Consider the following 18086-nt stretch of genomic DNA (forward strand, 5'->3'; position numbering starts at 1 on the left):
AAAGAAATTTTGGAGGTGGCAGGGATCCCAACTTCACAAAGGTATGACAAGTATTTGGGGCTTCCAGCGTTGGTGGGGAAATGTAGAAATAAAGCTTTCCAAGAAATAAAAGACAGAGTGTGGAAAAAATTACAAGACTGGAAAGTGAAATTTTTGTCTCAGGCGGGGAAGGAGATTCTTTTATAGGCAGTTATTCAGGCAATACCTACGTATAGCATGAATGTTTTCTTGCTTCCCAAGGGACTATGCAGGGAGATTAACTCCCTTATGCAAAAATTTTGGTGGGGACAAAAAGATAGGGAGCACCGGATCCATTGGATGAGTTGGGAGCGAATGGGGGTTTCGAAAAATAAAGGTGGTATGGGCTTTCGAGATTTGGGGTGTTTTAATAAAGCCTTGTTGGCTAAACAGGGATGGAGACTTTTGCAATCCCCGGATAGTTTGATCGCTCAAATACTAAAAGCCAAATATTATTCGGGATCTTCCTTTCAAGAGGCGAAGCTGGGTTCTAAACCATCATTTGCATGGCGTAGCATCTTTGGGGCACGGGACTTGCTCTTTGAAGGTTTAATGTGGCGAATTGGTAACGGACAGGGAGCTCGTATATGGGGAGACAAGTGGGTACCAATTCCCACCACCTACACAATTCAATCTCCACCAAGGCTCCTTGATCCTTCGGCTAGAGTTTGTGAACTTGTTGATCAGGTGAAGGGCTGGTGGAAGCAAGATCTGCTAATGGAATTATTTACAGCTGAAGAGAGGGAGGCCATCACCTCCATTCCTATTAGCTTGACACAGCAACCAGACGTAATGATTTGGAGATGCACTAACACAGGAGCTTTCTCTGTCAAGAGTGCATATCACCTGGCAAAGGAATTAATTACAAAATCAACTCCTGAATCTTCGGTGAGAATAGCGGAGAAGGAAATTTGGAGAATCTTGTGGAGGCTTCCATTGACAAATGCCGAGAAAAACTTCATGTGGCGAGCATGCTAGAATCTGCTCCCGACAAAAGACAATCTGTTGAGACGAAAGGTAGTAACTGAACCCCTCTGCCCCATTTGCTGCTTGGAAGCTGAAACTCTCTTCCATATTTTATGGGATTGTCCCTCGGCGAGAGATGTGTGGGGTGTAAGCAAGCGAATATTTCAGAAATACTCTCACGGTGGACCAGAATTCCTGCAAGTAGCAGAGGATGTTTTCATGAATCATGGGCAGGAGAATTTATGCACTTTTATACGTACAGCACGGAAAATCTGGTTTAGGCGAAATGGGTTTGTTCATGGTGAAGAGCTTACTCCTCCAAATATTATTGTACGCGAAGTCCAGGCCTCCACGGAGGAGTTCAACCGGGCCCAAGAAGTTTTGGCGACACAAATTGCTATACATCAAGCTCCACCCATAATGGTGTGGTCTAAACCGCCGATACATTGGTGGAAGGCCAATTGGGATTTTGCAGTGGACAGAGCAAGCAGACGCATGGGTATGGGCATTGTGGTTAGAGACACTAAAGGAGAAGTAGTGGCAGCAAGGTGCTTAATGAGACAGGGACTTATTGACCCAACAGCAGGGGAAGCTCTCACATCACTAAAGGCAGCAAGTTTGTGTCAAGAATTGGGAGGTCAAGCAATTATTCTGGAAGGTGACGCTAAGAATGTTGTAGAAGCCATTAACTCTGATGCAGACTGTGGCAACCGTTTTGGACACCTTGTGCAGGATACTAGGCAGATCTTACAAACGTTCCCAAGGTGGAAGTGTGTATATGTCAATAGGAGTGGGAATGTTGCTGCTCACACTTTAGCAAAGGTGGCAACAAAAATTGATGTGGATAGAGATTGGGTCGGGATTTCACCTGATTGTATCCATGATACTATTGAGAGCGAGAAAATTTCTCCTCTTCACGACTGATTATTTAATGAAAGCTATACAGTTTTTTTTTTTTTTTTTTTTTTTTAAAAAAAACTAATTAATATTCAATCCCAATATACTTCTCATTTATATTTTGGCCCATTTTCGTAAAATTTCTTGTTTCCACATAAGGGACGTCATAGCCTCATAGGTCTATATATGTTAGTCTTTAATTCAATGTTCATTTCACACGTGAAAAACACTTCCTTTTTTTAGTCTATATATGTTTTTTTTTTTTTTTTTCTTGAATCGAATGTGAAATCTTATTCAAAATCATCGAAACCAGTACACTCATAGAGAGGGAATGACTTCCTCTCTTCTTACAGTACTATAGAGATACTTGGTGGAAATTGCTTCCCGCTAAGTTGAATCTGTAAATCCATTTGGAATATTGCAGATAAACAGATAAGGACTTTTCAGACGTGTACGTGAAATGAACATTGAATTAAAGCATATATAGATCGACTAAACCACATAAATCTCTTATTTATTTATTTATTCCGCTATTTATTTATTTTTCTATTTCATTTTTAATTTTTTCATATTGTGCGGTAGGAAGATGGTTGTGGATATATAGAGCCATAATTGGTTGCCAACGATCTATACCTTAATCGCGTTTCACAATGGAATCATGCTTGAATTTGATGCCCCATATTCAAATCTTTCAAGGCATTCAAGTTTTGATGTAATAACAATATATAGTAGCCATTTTGGTCACGTCGTTACTGTAGCTAGCGTGGATTTGGAGTTGAATTTAGGCTCCTCCAGTGATGGCATTGGGCGAGAATTTCCCTTCATAACATAATGCTTACAACCAGTATTGGACGAGAGACCATAACATTTACCTTTCAACACGTCGGGGTTGGTATTCCAACGTCACAAAGTGGAATATAGCTTGAGCGTAATACTAAATACTCAACTCCAATTTTACTAAGATTATCAAATATGATTTGAGTCTCATATTTGATCTGCGAACTTCAACTTTGACAGCTTGATGCTATCAGATTTCTGTGTCTTCTTTGATGAATGAGATAGAATTTTTAGCTCTTCGATCTGGTTAGATGTTTACGAGAATTAAGTTTATGTGGAACAATTATTAATATTATGATATATTAAAATATATGATACGGTAGAATATTATATTGTCTTTATTTATTTCCATGTAAAAGTCTTGATCACTCTGCTCTAATTTATATTCCAACAAGAGCTGATGACTTAGCCCTAGAAAATATTGTAATAGTTTGCTTATTTAAAGGTCATTATGTTATGAATAAAAAAAACCAGAAAATTAATCAAAACTTTATGTTTGAAAAGGTTTTAGGTTCCCTTCAACGAATTTAACTAGTCTAGGTTTTCTCAAAACCTAACAATCTATTCCGTTATGTGTATATAAAAGCATTCACGTAACATTAGTAATTTATCAAAAAACTACTTATATCCATTAGTGGAATATTGGGTAAATCAATATGTGTCTACCTTGAAGTATGTATGGATCAGCAAACTTCAAGCCTCAAACCTACGGACAAAACACATATTCATAAAATTTCCTTGTATAACAGAAGTCGAAATAAAACTGAATTATATAGCAAACTATCTCCATTTGAAGAAACCCATTTTCTGAAACAAACCTCAAAGAAAAATCATCATATAGAAACAAAGGTGTACATATATAGATGTACCAAAGGAATTTGTGAACTGATCATTGAAAAGTGACGCATATAATCAAGTGAAAACAGCCTGACTCATATTTTCGACTTTTTTTTATTTTTACACAAGACTATTAATTAGAGTCCACTCACAGTGGACGCTATTGACCTATTAGCAGCGTCCACTTTCCAAGTGTCTACTTAAAGTGGACGCTATTGATCTTCTAGTTTCGATTTGTTTTTTATTTTATTTTTTATTTTTATACAAGACTATTAGTGTCCACTGCTCGTTTAAAATGTGTGCACTTAATTCAAGGCAAGTGTCAAATTTTGATGTTCACCCACCCAAAATCTATAGGACTTCCAAAATTTCTTCAAATCTTCAATTTTTGGTGTAATTACTCCTCCAAAGCATATTCCTCTCCAAAAAATCCACTCACCCGAGGCATCCGATTTTCTTTGTTTGTGTAATGTGCCTAAATACTTGAATTATTAAAAAAAAAAAAAAAAAAAAAAATAGAGAGAGCCTAAATACTTGAAGAATGAAATTTGTAAATAAAAATAACAATTTGGAACTTCAAAGATGTTAAAGAGGCCAAAACCTCTGTACACAATTTACTTGGTAATTTTCTAGATAATTTATTCAACGGTAATGGTGGATTAAATACTGAAATTTTCCCAAATTAATAATTTACAACCCACTAGCTTATTACACTTAAAAGATAGAGGAAAATATGCTTAAGCCTTCTAAATTATCACCTATTTAATTTGCACATACACTTCTAAACTTTAAAAAGTGACATAAGACTTTTCATGCTGCTACATCGTGTCAAATTAGAGACATTTGCAATTTTCTCCCCAATATACTCTTAAATTCATTTTTTAAAAAAAATGAAAATTATTAAAAAATTAAACAAACAAAAAGACTAGAGTTAACTTTAGAAAGACCCCATGAACTTCCACACATTTTGAGAAAATTCCTCATAGTTTAAAAACTTTTAATTTCACATCTCGAACTTCTTATTATTAACTTTAAGGGTATTTTGAAAAAAAAAAAAAAAAAATGCAAAAGTGTCTAATTTGACATACAATTGTAGAATGTGTAACTTCGATGTCACTTTTTAAAGTTTGGCGATATAATTATAAAATGAGTAATAATTCAAAAGACTAAAGTATATTTTTCCCTAAGATAACTGCTGACCCAAATAACTCACTCCAATTGACCCACCATTTTACTTACCCATTACGTTAGTGTGTGGCTCACGAAGCTGGCCCATTTATTGAGTTGATCATCTAGCTAGTCACTCCTTCAAATCAAATAACCACACGTTAAACTAAGGAACAAGAACAAGTAAATAACTTGTAAAAATAATAAAAGGAACAAGTAAATAACATAACTAAGCAATACAAAAATTAATTACATACAAAAATATTGAGATTAATGCACCAATGAATACTAGCAACAGAAATAGGCCTATTTTCTTCTTATCTTTGACTGAAACAAACAATACCCACTACGCGCGCATCACAGTACCGAGTCCAACACCTATACTTGTGTGCGACAATTCTTGTCTTTGAATTGAAACATTCAACCAGGATGTTGCAGCAGAAGCAGCAGCAGCCATATATGTCTTATTCCTCCTCGAATAGGATCAGGCGTGCGCTTGAAAATTAAAACTCATAGCCCATTTCAAACTTGCTCTTTCTTTTATAATCCTACGACAGATTCTCATCATAAGGTTTATAAATCTCTCCCATTTACACCCAACACATAATTTCCCTTTTCAATTCTTGAGATTACTCTAATGGAGAAAACAGGAGCAAGGAAGACCAAATGGGTGCTGAAGTTGAAGTCCAGTGTCACTTGGAAGGTCATCAGAAAGGCAATATCATCCACCATGAAGAAGAACCAGCAGCAGCAGCACTTTCATCTTACATCTGCATCAAGCATGAAAATTAAACCCTCTCCTATTAGGGTTCACGAAGGAGCGGTTATTAAGCGAAATCTACGTACAAAGGCAAAGAAAAGTGCCTCTCATTGCACCAAATCGCTAGCACAGCTCCTCCGATTGCCATACTCAGCTTCGGATTTTGTCGACCGGGGCAATCATATGACTCCGACGAACTCTCCGAAGGAAAACATATCAACAAAATGGCATGAAATCCATGGCTTGTGCAACTGGGAGAAGAAGAAGGAGAATCTTCTTGACCCGCTCCAGCCTTGGCTTCGACGCGAACTTGTAAAATATGGAGAATTTGCGCAGGCAACTTACGACGCATTTGACTTCAACCCTTTGTCGGAGTACTGCGGAAGTTGTCGGTACAACCGGCACAAGCTTTTTGAAGAATTAGGCCTAACAAAATATGGTTATGAGGTGACCAAGTACATATACGCCATGTCGCATGTAGATGTCCCTCGTTGGATTGAGAAGTCATTTCTGAATGAAATGTGGAGCAAAGATTCAAACTGGATGGGATATGTTTCAGTTAGCAACGACGAAGAATCAGAAAGGATCGGAAGAAGAGACATTGTCATGGCATGGCGCGGCACCGTTGCTCCGACCGAGTGGTTCAATGATCTTAAAACAAAGCTAGAGCGTATTGATGATGATGATCAGAAAGGAAACATAAAGGTCGCAAAAGGGTTTCTTAGCATTTATAGATCTAAGAGCAAGCTCACAAGGTATAACAAGTTGAGTGCTTCTGAGCAAGTAATGGAGGAAGTGAAGAGGCTAGTGAGGTTGTATAAAGAAAAGGGTGCGCAAGAAATAAGCTTCACCATAGCTGGGCATAGCCTTGGTGGAGCTTTGGCTCTCCTCAATGCCTATGAGGCTGCAACTTCAATCCCTGGCCTTCCCATTTGTGTCATCTCTTTTGGTGCACCAAGGGTTGGGAACATGGCGTTCGAGGACAAACTTGGTGAAATTGGGGTGAAAATATTACGCATTGTTGTTAAGCAAGATATAGTCCCAAAATTGCCAGGGTTCATAATTAGCAAAATTCTTCATAAGCTCCATGTGGATACTAGAGTAAATTGGGTTTACAGGCATGTAGGAACACACAGCTTAAGCTTGACATGTTCATGTCACCATATCTGAAGCATGAGTCTGATTTGGTAGGGAGCCACAATTTGGAGATATATCTCCATCTTTTAGATGGATTTCTTTGTAAACAGTGCAAGTTTAGGTGGAATGCTAGGAGAGATGTTGCATTGGTGAACAAGACAACAGGTATGCTGATCAAGGAGTTGAGGATCCCTCAGTTTTGGTACCAGTTGCCTCACAAGGGACTTGTGCTTAACAAATATGGAAGGTGGGTGAAGCCTTGCAGAGAACCTGAAGATGTTCCTTTTCCATTTTGTGAAGCATCTTAGCAAGCACCAGTGTCCATTAATTTGTAGGGTACAAGATGAATATTTCGAATTGCAGGATTGATCCCTCTTTGATCATTAAGCTTCTTAGTTTTGATGAGGATGATGTACATTTGACTGTCAATTGATTTAATCTACGATATTGAAGTAGCTCTCAAAACTCAATTTTCTTTTTTTTGAGTAAATATATTATAAGTCATTGGGTCAACGCGCTAAAATTAAATTTTTCCTATGTTTTTTTTTTTTTTTTTTAAAAGAAAGTTTACTCCCTATGTCAATCGAAATGCAAAGAAAATGTCTACTGTCAAAATTTTTTAATTGCCGTTAGTTTGGTTAAAACACACCGTTTTAATAAAAGTCACATCAGTCTATTTTTTGATCCTACGTGTCCATTGTTGACGCGTAGGATCAAAACTTACCGTTTTGGCACCAGCCAAAATAGTAAGTTTTGGCTGACTTGGGGTTTTATTGTTTAAACCCTCAAATCGAGCAAAGCTTCCCACGACAAAAAAAACAAGGTTTAGTGGCATGGTTATTTTTGGGGCATTTTTGGCCAAAAAAAGTCTCTATTGATTTTGCAACGCTTGATTAGGGGCACTTGGGACACATTGATTTTTATGACGACTAGAATTTAAGTTTGAGACGATATTTTACTAAAAAGCGCCTCGAAAAGGGAACATTTAGAACATAGCGCCCACTTTTAAAAAAAGGGGCGCTTAATGGTGAAAAACGCCCCCTTTTAAAAATGGGGCGCTTCCTAGGCAAGCACCCCATTTTTAAAATGAGGGCGCTTCCTAGGCAAACTCCCCATTTTTAGAATGAGGGCACTTTCTAGGCAAGCGCCCTCATTCTAAAAAGGGAGCGCTCAGGTGGGCAAGCGCCCCCTTTTATAAAAGGGGGCGCTTGCGTGTTGTTGTGCAAATTTATTTAACTCGCAAATGCATGAATTGATTGTAGTTTAATAGATTGCAAGTGCGAGGTCGAACACACAGGGAATTGTGTTTTTGAAAGAGCAATTTATATCTAAACTAATTAAATCCTAATCTAGTTTCAAAAGGTTTTTGATTTTGAATTTGGTTTTGAAATTAAAAGACAAACATTAACTAATTAAAATGAACTAAGAGATAAAAGACTAAGGTTTGAGAATTCACACTCATTGAATCATAACAACATACTCCATGTTCATCAATATTTATCCGAAGTTCTCATAATTTAAATCTTATATATGTTTACTATGCTCCAAAGAATTAATCAAAATCATCACATGTATCCATTCATTGGAGAAATCACAAAAGGAATCCAATATCAATTAAATCATCATATGTATCCGCAAATCACAAAAGATATCAAATCTTAATTGAAACATCAAATGTATCCGTAGAACAAATCACAAGGGATATCCAATTATTTAGGCAAATAAAATCAAGCAATTAATTATGTGAAATTATCTTAAATCATCAAATGTATCATTGAATCACAAAAGATATCCAAGAATCACTCCACACATTGAAAAGAAGTAAAACAATTGAAATATTAAACCCAATAAAATCAAATAAATAAAGACTTACATGAAAGTATTGATGTTCTTTATCGTTGAAGCTTCATCCCCAACCTTAGTTGGGAATTTAGCTCCACATAAAAATAAAACCTAAATTTAAAGAAAACCTAAACTAAAAAGATAAAAACTATAGAATTTTACTCTCTAAAATTCTATATATCTTCTTGAATGCAAAAATGTCTATTTATAGGCTTAGGGAAGTCCTAAAAGCCCAATTAAACCTAAATAATTCGATGGTCTGTCTTCTAGTCAAAATAGAAGTCTGAAATCGGAAAAAGATTCGTCCAGATTTGTGTCTTTTAATTGCGGGACGATTTTGGCATAGTAACCTTCCGAATTAAAAAAATCCTATTTCACATTGAATTGTATTATTTCACGTAATCTTTCCAATGCCGCTTGAATCACTTCAATCCGATATTTGAAGGGAAAGTTATGGTCAAAATACTGAGATGTATATAGAATCTGAATTTGAATCCGATCCGAAATCTTATCAAATCTGATTTTTTATCCAATTTAATCTGATTTAACCTTTTTCTTGGATTTCGTTAAACTTAAACACTTCATCTAGGTTTTCTCAAAGTATGCTTTCTTCCAAACTTTGCATTTTTTCTCTTTAAAGTTGTAGTTTTTCTTTAATGACTTACAAAACACTAAAAACACAAAACTAACACAAAATATTAAATAACGACACAACTAAAGGATTAACTAATGTAAATAAAGGGGTCCAAATATGTAATATTTGGCACTTATCAAACACCCCCAAACTTACATTTTGCTAATCCCTTAGCAAAACAAAACGAAAAATATAATGAAAGCAAGAAACATAAATCCTCTTTTGTGGGAGAGACGATTGTATTTAACATATATAATAAGCCTTTTAAACCCATAGGCATCCCTAGTGGACGAGTAAAGTATCGTGAGGGCTTAACAGAAATGATTCCCACAAACATTGTAGCACTATGTTGTTAACAATAAAGAAATTTCACATAAACCATGGTTCTTATTCATGAGCAAGCTTAAAAAGACAAACACCATCATCATAGTCAAAAGAAAATTCAGAATCAAATCACTCATAAATGGAGAATTGAGACCTCATATATTCTGAAAAGTGTAAAGTGTAATTAGCATACAATCATAAAGCTTTTAGCTTAAACTCAAGACAAGTTCCAAAAAAATTTGTAAAAATTTATATCAAATGAAACAACAAAGGCAAGATATGCAATTTTTTTTTTTCTTTTTTTTTTTTTTTTTTTTTTTTTTTATAAGCTCAGCAATGTCTAACTCCCTTAAGCTTTCTAATTGACCCATGTAACACGTGTTAGGCCAATGACTCATAAGCCAGGTGGCTTTAGGGCATTAGATATAGAACATCCCAAAGAGCTTATTAACTTAAGTAAAAAAGGCTACGAAGTTAGATTAGCCATATCATAAATCAACACTGAACTTCACACCTTTTGACGCGAACGCTTAATGCTTAAAGAGGCAAGATGTTCGGTTATTTAGCGGAAAACTCAACATGATCTTTCATTTCCTTTTCCCTCTCTTATTTATTTTTTTATATCTTGCAAGCCAATGGTTATTCATCAATAGGTCATCCAACAAATCTCAAAGAGAACAAGCTTAAGCTCAAACATCATACATCACAGAAAACAAGCTAATGCGCTCATAAAAATTTATCTCAAAATAAGTGAAATCTCTTTTACCCAAAAATAAGTCAAGGGACTCAGACTCCTAATGAAATAACAATGTGTTCAACCCTTTAAGCAAGCTAATAAAATGCAAACCACAGTGACAGTTTAACTCAAACTTGACAAAAACATAGCATAATTTTTTTTTAAAAAAAATAAATAAATGCAAAAAGACAAATAAAAATAAACAAATAAGAACAAAAATAATTAGACAAAATGTTTTTCCATACCCCTAAAGTTGAATTACACATTGCCCTCAATGTGTAGTATAGAAATACATTACTGGAAGTAAGGAAACACCAAGGTGTGAAAACGGCCAAAGCGTCCCCCAAACTTAAACACCAAAACGCCTGTCAACAAAAACTAACAGCAATTTTTTTTTCATAGAAACAAACATCAAAAGATTAATTGCTGTTACAAACAAAAACAAATAAAAATAACATGTAATGAAAAAGGAAAGAAAGAATTTGTGGAGTGAAGTGCAGAAAATAAACTGGAGGAGAAAACTTTACAACGCTTTCTCCTATCATGCGGATGTCCAACCAATCCCTTCCACCCCTTCTTCTTCAAAACTTCATACCCCTCTAAAAGGATATTTCGCCATCTTATGTAGAATTTCTTACTTCAAAGGATTTTCTTAGGAAAGTGATTCCTAGATTTGTGTGCTTGTGTGCACAAATCCTTGAGTATCTTGACATAAGATGGCTCTTTGAGACATTCAGGCGATGAAGCTTTGGGCTCTTGATGTGTCTCAAGAGAAACAGTAATGCAGGCATGAGCTTCAGTACTCACTTCCATACCACTGGGCAAATCAGGATTTGTTGGGGGCTCACTGATCTCATGGCGCTCAACTTGATTTGGGTGTTCAACTTCTTCTTCTTTTTCTTCTGCCTCAATGTTGTCAACAATTTTCTCACTCTCAAGTGTGGTGGTGACTTAAGCATGCTCAACTTGCTCTGTGTGCTCCTCTTTGTTATCCACAATTTCCTTCTCATCAATCATGTAGTGTAAAATGAATGGATATTCGCTTTGGTGGTGAGTAGGATTATAACAATATTCACAAAATAGAGATAGTCCCCACTTATTTATAGTTCTGATGTAGGCCGACCTAACTGCCTTGAATTCCACTAATCTCCTTTTTAAGTTATCAATGTGAGTAGTTAGACAAAATTGAAATACTTCATCTTTAGGAAGATAATTTCTTGTAGCACTTTCCTTTCTTTTAAAGTTGGAGGTGGCTTGGACATGCTCATGATAAGAATTTTTGGACTCATCCTCATCAATCATGTAGTATCCTTTAGCCTTCAACTGACTTTGAAACCTTATCTTCCTTATTGTTATCCTCTATGCTCTCATTGTCCCAATATTGAGTCATTGGGTCAAGTTGATGTTCAGATGGATGTTCATTTTCACTTTGGCTAATCCATTCTTCCATCCTTACGGTAGCATGAGTATTGGCATCTTTGAGCTCTTGACGCAATTCTTGTAGGGTTTGTTTGGTGAAATCTTTTAGCTTTTGTATAGCTTGGGAGTTGGACTGGTTGACCTTTTCTATTAATGTTTTCATCATGTCTTCCAGTGATGATTGCGGTGCAGGCTGTGGCACTTGAGTGGTGGACTGATAAACAGGCGGTTGAGCTTGATGATTGAACTGCGGATATTCTGAATAGTGCAATTCATCAAATTGGTGAGTATAATTTCTTGCTGCTTGAGTTGACCATGAGAAATTAGATTGGTTGCTCCAATCCGGGCTGTAATAATTGAAATTTGAATCAAACCCTGGATTGGAGAAACTGGTGTTCATTCGCTCATATGGAAAATTAGAAGCTTGTTCCCATAAAGGACAATCACTATAATGATGATAAGGATTGGAGCAATATGGACATGGGTCATGTGGTTAAAAATTTTGAGGGTAGTTGGTAGGAGCTGGTGTCCTATAACTAGGAGAGGCATTAAAATCATTAAAATGAAAATTCATGCTTCCCCCTCACTTTTTAGCATGAAAATATCCCACATAAAATATTAACCAATTTTTTTTTTGAAATTTTTTAATATATTTTTAAATAAAATTAAAAAAAGAGTAAAAAAAATTAAAACTAAAATTTAAAAACTCACAAAAAGGACCAAAAATAAATTTTTGGCAAAAATCTACAGAACTGCTGCAGTTGCCAGTTGCTGCCTTTGCTGTGAGTGCGCTTGATCGCGCTGATGTGCTTGGGTGAGGATGCAACAGCTAACGAGCGAGGTGCACTTGAGCTTGTTGTCTTGGCCCTAAGTGCGCTCGATTGCACTAACAGGGATGTGCAAAAGGTGCTGCGGCAGAACTGTATAACAAGCCAAAACAAAACAAAAAACAACTAGAAAAATCTTTTTTATTTTTTTATTTATTTTTATTAGTAACACAAATACAACAAAACAAATTGTAGAAAAATTAAATCCTAATTATAACTAGTAGAAGAATAAAACTAATTTAGAAATAAATTGGTTTAAAAAATTGAACAATTCCCCGGCAACGGTGCTAAAAACTTGTTGTGCAAATTTATTTAACTCGCAAGTGCACGAATCGATTGTAGTTTAATGGATCGCAAGTGCGAGGTCAAACCCATAAGGAATTGTGTTTTTGAAAGAGCAATTTATATATAAACTAATTAAATCCTAATCTAATTCCAAAAGGTTTTTGATTTTGAATTTGGTTTTGAAATTAAAAGACAAACATAAACTAATTAAAATAAACTAAGAGATAAAAGACTAAGGTTTGAGAATTCACACTTATTGAATCATAACAACATACTCCATGTTCATCAATATTTATCCGAAGTTCCCATAATTTAAATCTTATGTATGCTTTACTATACTTCAAAGAATTAATCAAAACCATCCCATGTATCCATTCATTGCACAAATCACAAAAAGAATCCAATATCAATTAAATCATCAGATGTATCCGTAAATCACAAAAGATATCAAAATCTTAATTGAAACACCAAATGTATCTGTAGAACAAATCACAGGGGATATCCAATTATTTAGGCAAATAAAATCAAGCAATCAATTATGTGAAATTATCTCAAATCATCAAATGTATCCTTGAATCACAAAAGATATCCAAGAATCACTCAACACATTGAAAAGAAGTAAAACAATTGAAATATTAAACCCAATAAAATCAGATAAATAAAGACTTACATGAAAGTATTGATGTTCTTCATCGGTGAGGCTTTATTTTCAACCTTAGCTGGAAATTTAGCTCAACATAAAAATAAAACCTAAATCTAAAGAAAACCTAAACTAAAAAGATAAAAATTGTAGAATTTTGCTCTCTCGAATTCTATATATCTTCTTGAATGCAAAGAGGTCTATTTATAGGGTTAGAAAAGTCCTATAATTCCTATTAAACCTAAATAATTCGGAGGTTTGTCTCCCAGTCAAAATAGAAGTCTGAAATCGGAATAGGATTCGTCCAGATTTGTGTCCTTTAATTGCGGGGCGATTTTGGCATAGTAACCTTCCGAATTAGAAAAATTATATTTCACATTGAATTGTAGCATTTTGCGTTAGCTTTCCAATGCCATTTGAATCACTTTAATCCAATATTTGAACTCAAAGTTATGGTCAAAATACTGAGATGTGTATAGAATTTGAATTTGAATCAGATCCGAAATCTTATCCAATCTAATCTTTTATCCAATTTAATCTGATTTAACATTTTTCTTGAATTTGGTTAAACTTAACCACCTCATATAGGTCTTCTCAAAGTATGCTTTGTTCCAAACTTTGCATTTTTCTTTTTAGAGCTGTAGTTTTTCTTTAATGACCTACAAAACACAAAACTAACACAAAATATTAAATAACGACAAAGTTAAAGGATTAACTAATGTAAATAAAGGAGTCCAAATATGTAATATTTGCTACTTATCATGTGTAAAGCGCCCCTATTTCTATATGGGAGCGCTTTCACACCGTGAAGCGTCTCTAATAATTAATATATGGAGAAAATGTTTTCCCCATGCAATTGATATATATTTTTTATTTTCTCCTGATATACAATACGCAATACAATATTGTATTGCGTATTTTCTCCATAAATATTGGATTAATCCATAAATATTTTTTTCCATTCATCAATCTCATACAATCTTATACATATCTCACAATACATATCTGATCCATATATACAATCTCATATCTCATGAGACATCTAAATCCAAAATAATGATATCATAAACACAAAGTGTACCACATCTTAAAGAGTTAACAAAAATTGTATCATACATATGAAATAAAATATCAAAATCGATATCATAAACACAAAGTGTACCCCCTCTTAAAAGAGTTTACAAACATTGTATATTGCATATGAAATAAAATATATCAACGGGTTCGTTTAGCATTTGGCATCAAATACATAATAGGTCAAATATACGTACGTCACTTAACGATTACTTGCAAATGATAAAACCAAAAGAAAATATTAAATTACAAACCTATATCTAACCATTTTGAAAGTGCAAACCTATATATAACTAGATTATATTACAAGTGACTAAGATATGAAGATCTACACATACTTTGTGATGATCCACGATGGTTGCTTTCTGCATCAGCTGCATGCTCATCTTCATTTGTTAATCCATTATCACCCATATATAAATAAATGCAAATGTATATTATACAATCATATATATGTTCTTAAGTCAATGGTAATGAATTGTGTTTGAGTAGCTAGTTCCCCTATAAAAGGATAAAAGATAAATGAAGAACAACATAAAATAATTTTTATTGTGTTTAAGTTATATAAGCCAACATTAAAGGATAAAAGATAAGCCAACATTAGAATTTCAAATTTTATGTTGTTCTTTCTTTTTCTTTTATCCTTTATTGTGTTTAAGTAATTTTTATATAACTTAATATTTGAGCAGCTAGTTCTCCTATATAACTAAAAATAATTTTGGTGCGCCTGCTATCCAGGCACCCTTAAATAGCTAGTAATTAAGGGTGCCTGGCTGGCAAGTGCCCTTAATTAGGGGTGTCTGCCAGCTAGGCGCCTTTAATTAAGGGTGTCTGGCTGGCAAGCGCGCCCCTAATTAAGGGTGCTTACCAGCCAGGCGCCCTTAATTAGGGGCGCTTGGATAGCAGGTGTCCCGAATTAAGGGCACTTGCTAGCCATGCACCCTTAATTAGGGGTGCTTGCCAGCCAGGTGCCCCTAACTAAGGGTGCTTGGCTGGTAGGCGCCCCTAATTAAGGGCGCCTGGATAGCAAGCGTCCCGAATTAAGGACGTTTGCTAGCCAGGCGCACTTAATTAACTAAATTGGGGCATGCCCTATTGGAATGTCTCGAATTAAGGGAACATTTTTCTGCACAAGTGTTGCTAATTTTATTGTGTTGTTTACATAATAAAACGTCCCTATAAGGGGATGTCTTATTAAAGCACCTCTATTCCAAGCTTTAGTAAACTTCTTTTTTTTTTTTTTTTTTTTGTAGTGTCCCCGGTTCAACCCTTCCCCGACAAAACCCACGCAGCCACCAACTCACCCACGGAACTCCCCCGATGCACCCACTAGCGTGACAGAACCCACTTACGGTTCATTAGTCCGGCATCCTAGTAATTTTTCAGCGTCACTCCGTCACAGGTAAGAAGTCTGACTAGGGTTCCGTTGATTCAAAATTTTTTGATTCAAAAAATTTTGAAAAAATGAAGGTATTTTCTGGAATTTTTTGTCGGTTTTGTTGGTGATACAAATTATGTAAGTCGCGTACTCACATTAAAATCACTACAAACACTAACATACATTTTATTATACAAATTTAAAAAGTCATACAATTTTTTTTTTGTGCCTGCATAATCCGATGATATAAAATATGCAATTGAAAGTTACGCATTAATGCCAAAAACACAATCTTTCCATGCCTTAATGCCCCATCAACCAATGACAAATGAGCAATACATAAATCACTAACGAAAAAACCAACATATATGTTTGGATCCTCAGTCTGGCTCTAAGTGATGACACTTCACCCTTTAGAGAATTAACTTATTTACATAACTCTGGTAGGACCTCCCGTCCGTGAACATAGGTTTCGTCGTCATACCATTCGAAAAAACGACATTTTCCAACTTTCTGTCATTATACAAAAAATTTGACAATGAATACTAAAATTACGGACAAGTACGAAGTAATAATCATTTCTCAACACCATATTACTCAAATCAAATACTTTTCATGGTCATATATAGCACACCCATAGAATTGTTTCCTAGGATTTTTTATAGTCGTGGATGTTATAATTGGGGTTGTAAGGGCGCACCTACACTGCACAGGTTCCATATTCTCTTTGGCCGACGATATTGCAGTTACCGACGACATTAATTGTTCATTCTATAATGAAACCCTAAATCATTAGCAGTAATCCGCCAAAACTCTTATGTGTTTCACAATATAAAATTTACAAACCTTTTTCAGCTTCTGAGTGTATAATTCGTCTTCATTGTCTCGTTGCCCGAAAATTTTCTTGCACCCGTTCATCATTTTTTCTTTTTTTAACAAGTCAGAATCCTCTTTCACACTTGCAACAATAATTAATCTTAACATCATCATAAACACAGCAACTCTAGTTAGAGAATTTCAATTCTCAAATTTAAAAAATCCATCGGTTCCAATATTTTAAGCAGTAATTGACCATCATTTCAATACAACTAATTGTCAAAGGACTATATATAAATCCAACACAGATTCAATAAAAAGCTTTGGGATGGGGGTTTCAACAATAAAGCTTTTAATACAACAAAAAGCTTCCATCAACAAACATAATAGGCTTACATAACTTGGATCACCAATCAAACCCACAAAAAATTCCAAAAAATACTTTCATTTTTTCCAAATTTTTTTGAATCAACGGAACCCTAGCTAGACTTCTTACCTGTGACGGAGTGACACCAGAAAACTACCACCCCTACCTTGAACTTGCCTTAACCATAAAGAAATATAACTCCTTGAAGAGTTGTATCTAATAACATACATAACTACTGGAAGAATTGCACATGTTAATTGTTAAGAGGTACCATTGTTTCTATAAAAGGATGCATGGTACATGAATTTATTAATCTTTGCATTCTCTCTCAATTGACAGAGTATAATAAAAGATAAGATATAAAATAATTGTTTATTAATTTTTACAATTTTTAACTCAATCACCTACCAAAATGTCTATTTTAATAAAAAAAATTGAGTAGTTGATCATGATATATTTGGGCTCTTCAAAGTTCAAGTATAAAATGATTTTTTGTTATAACATGCTAGCTAGCTAGCTAGGGGAGAAAAATTTCAATAGAAGGGAGAGGACTATGACCCATATACATCCTCCCCTCCCTCCGTCTCTGTCTATATTAATATCATATATACTTTATAGGTTTTTGCATTAATATTGCCCAAGTGAAGAAATGAATATATTTTTGAATTTAAAATCTTAATTAGGGCCAAATTATACTTGCGTCCAATCCTAATATGAATTAATGGAAGAGCTATTATATATATAACCTATTTTGCATTGAGAGTATTATTTAATAGATTCTACTTTGACTATAATTTGAGACTTGACTTTTCTTTCCTTCTTTTTTGTCTCTTTCCCTTCTCCTTTTTCTACTCTGCTTCTTCTTTCCTTTTGTTTTCGGACTACAAAGGCATTGCTTTAAATCTCTGAAATTCCTTTAAATCTCTGTTAACAATATTGGTAGAAATGTTTTATTTTTAATTTCGTCAGCAAAAATATGGTTATGAATATGTGTGCATGATATATAGCTTTAGATATTAATTAGAGCTAGGCTTAAAGACCAAATATGTCCTAACATATTTTAGGTTTTGTTTTATAACTAAAAATTATAGTTTATACGGCATATAGTACAGATTCAAGTACATC

General features: G+C 34.7%; 1 pseudogene; it reads left to right on the forward strand.

Moving 5' to 3' along the window:
* Positions 1-5359: 5359 nt before the first annotated feature.
* LOC132169484 (phospholipase A1-Igamma1, chloroplastic-like) lies at positions 5360-6927 on the forward strand (annotated as a pseudogene).
* The last annotated feature ends 11159 nt before the right edge of the window (positions 6928-18086 follow it).

Source organism: Corylus avellana, chromosome ca2 (assembly GCF_901000735.1).
Source record: "Corylus avellana chromosome ca2, CavTom2PMs-1.0".
In the NCBI taxonomy this organism is placed as follows: domain Eukaryota; kingdom Viridiplantae; phylum Streptophyta; class Magnoliopsida; order Fagales; family Betulaceae; genus Corylus; species Corylus avellana.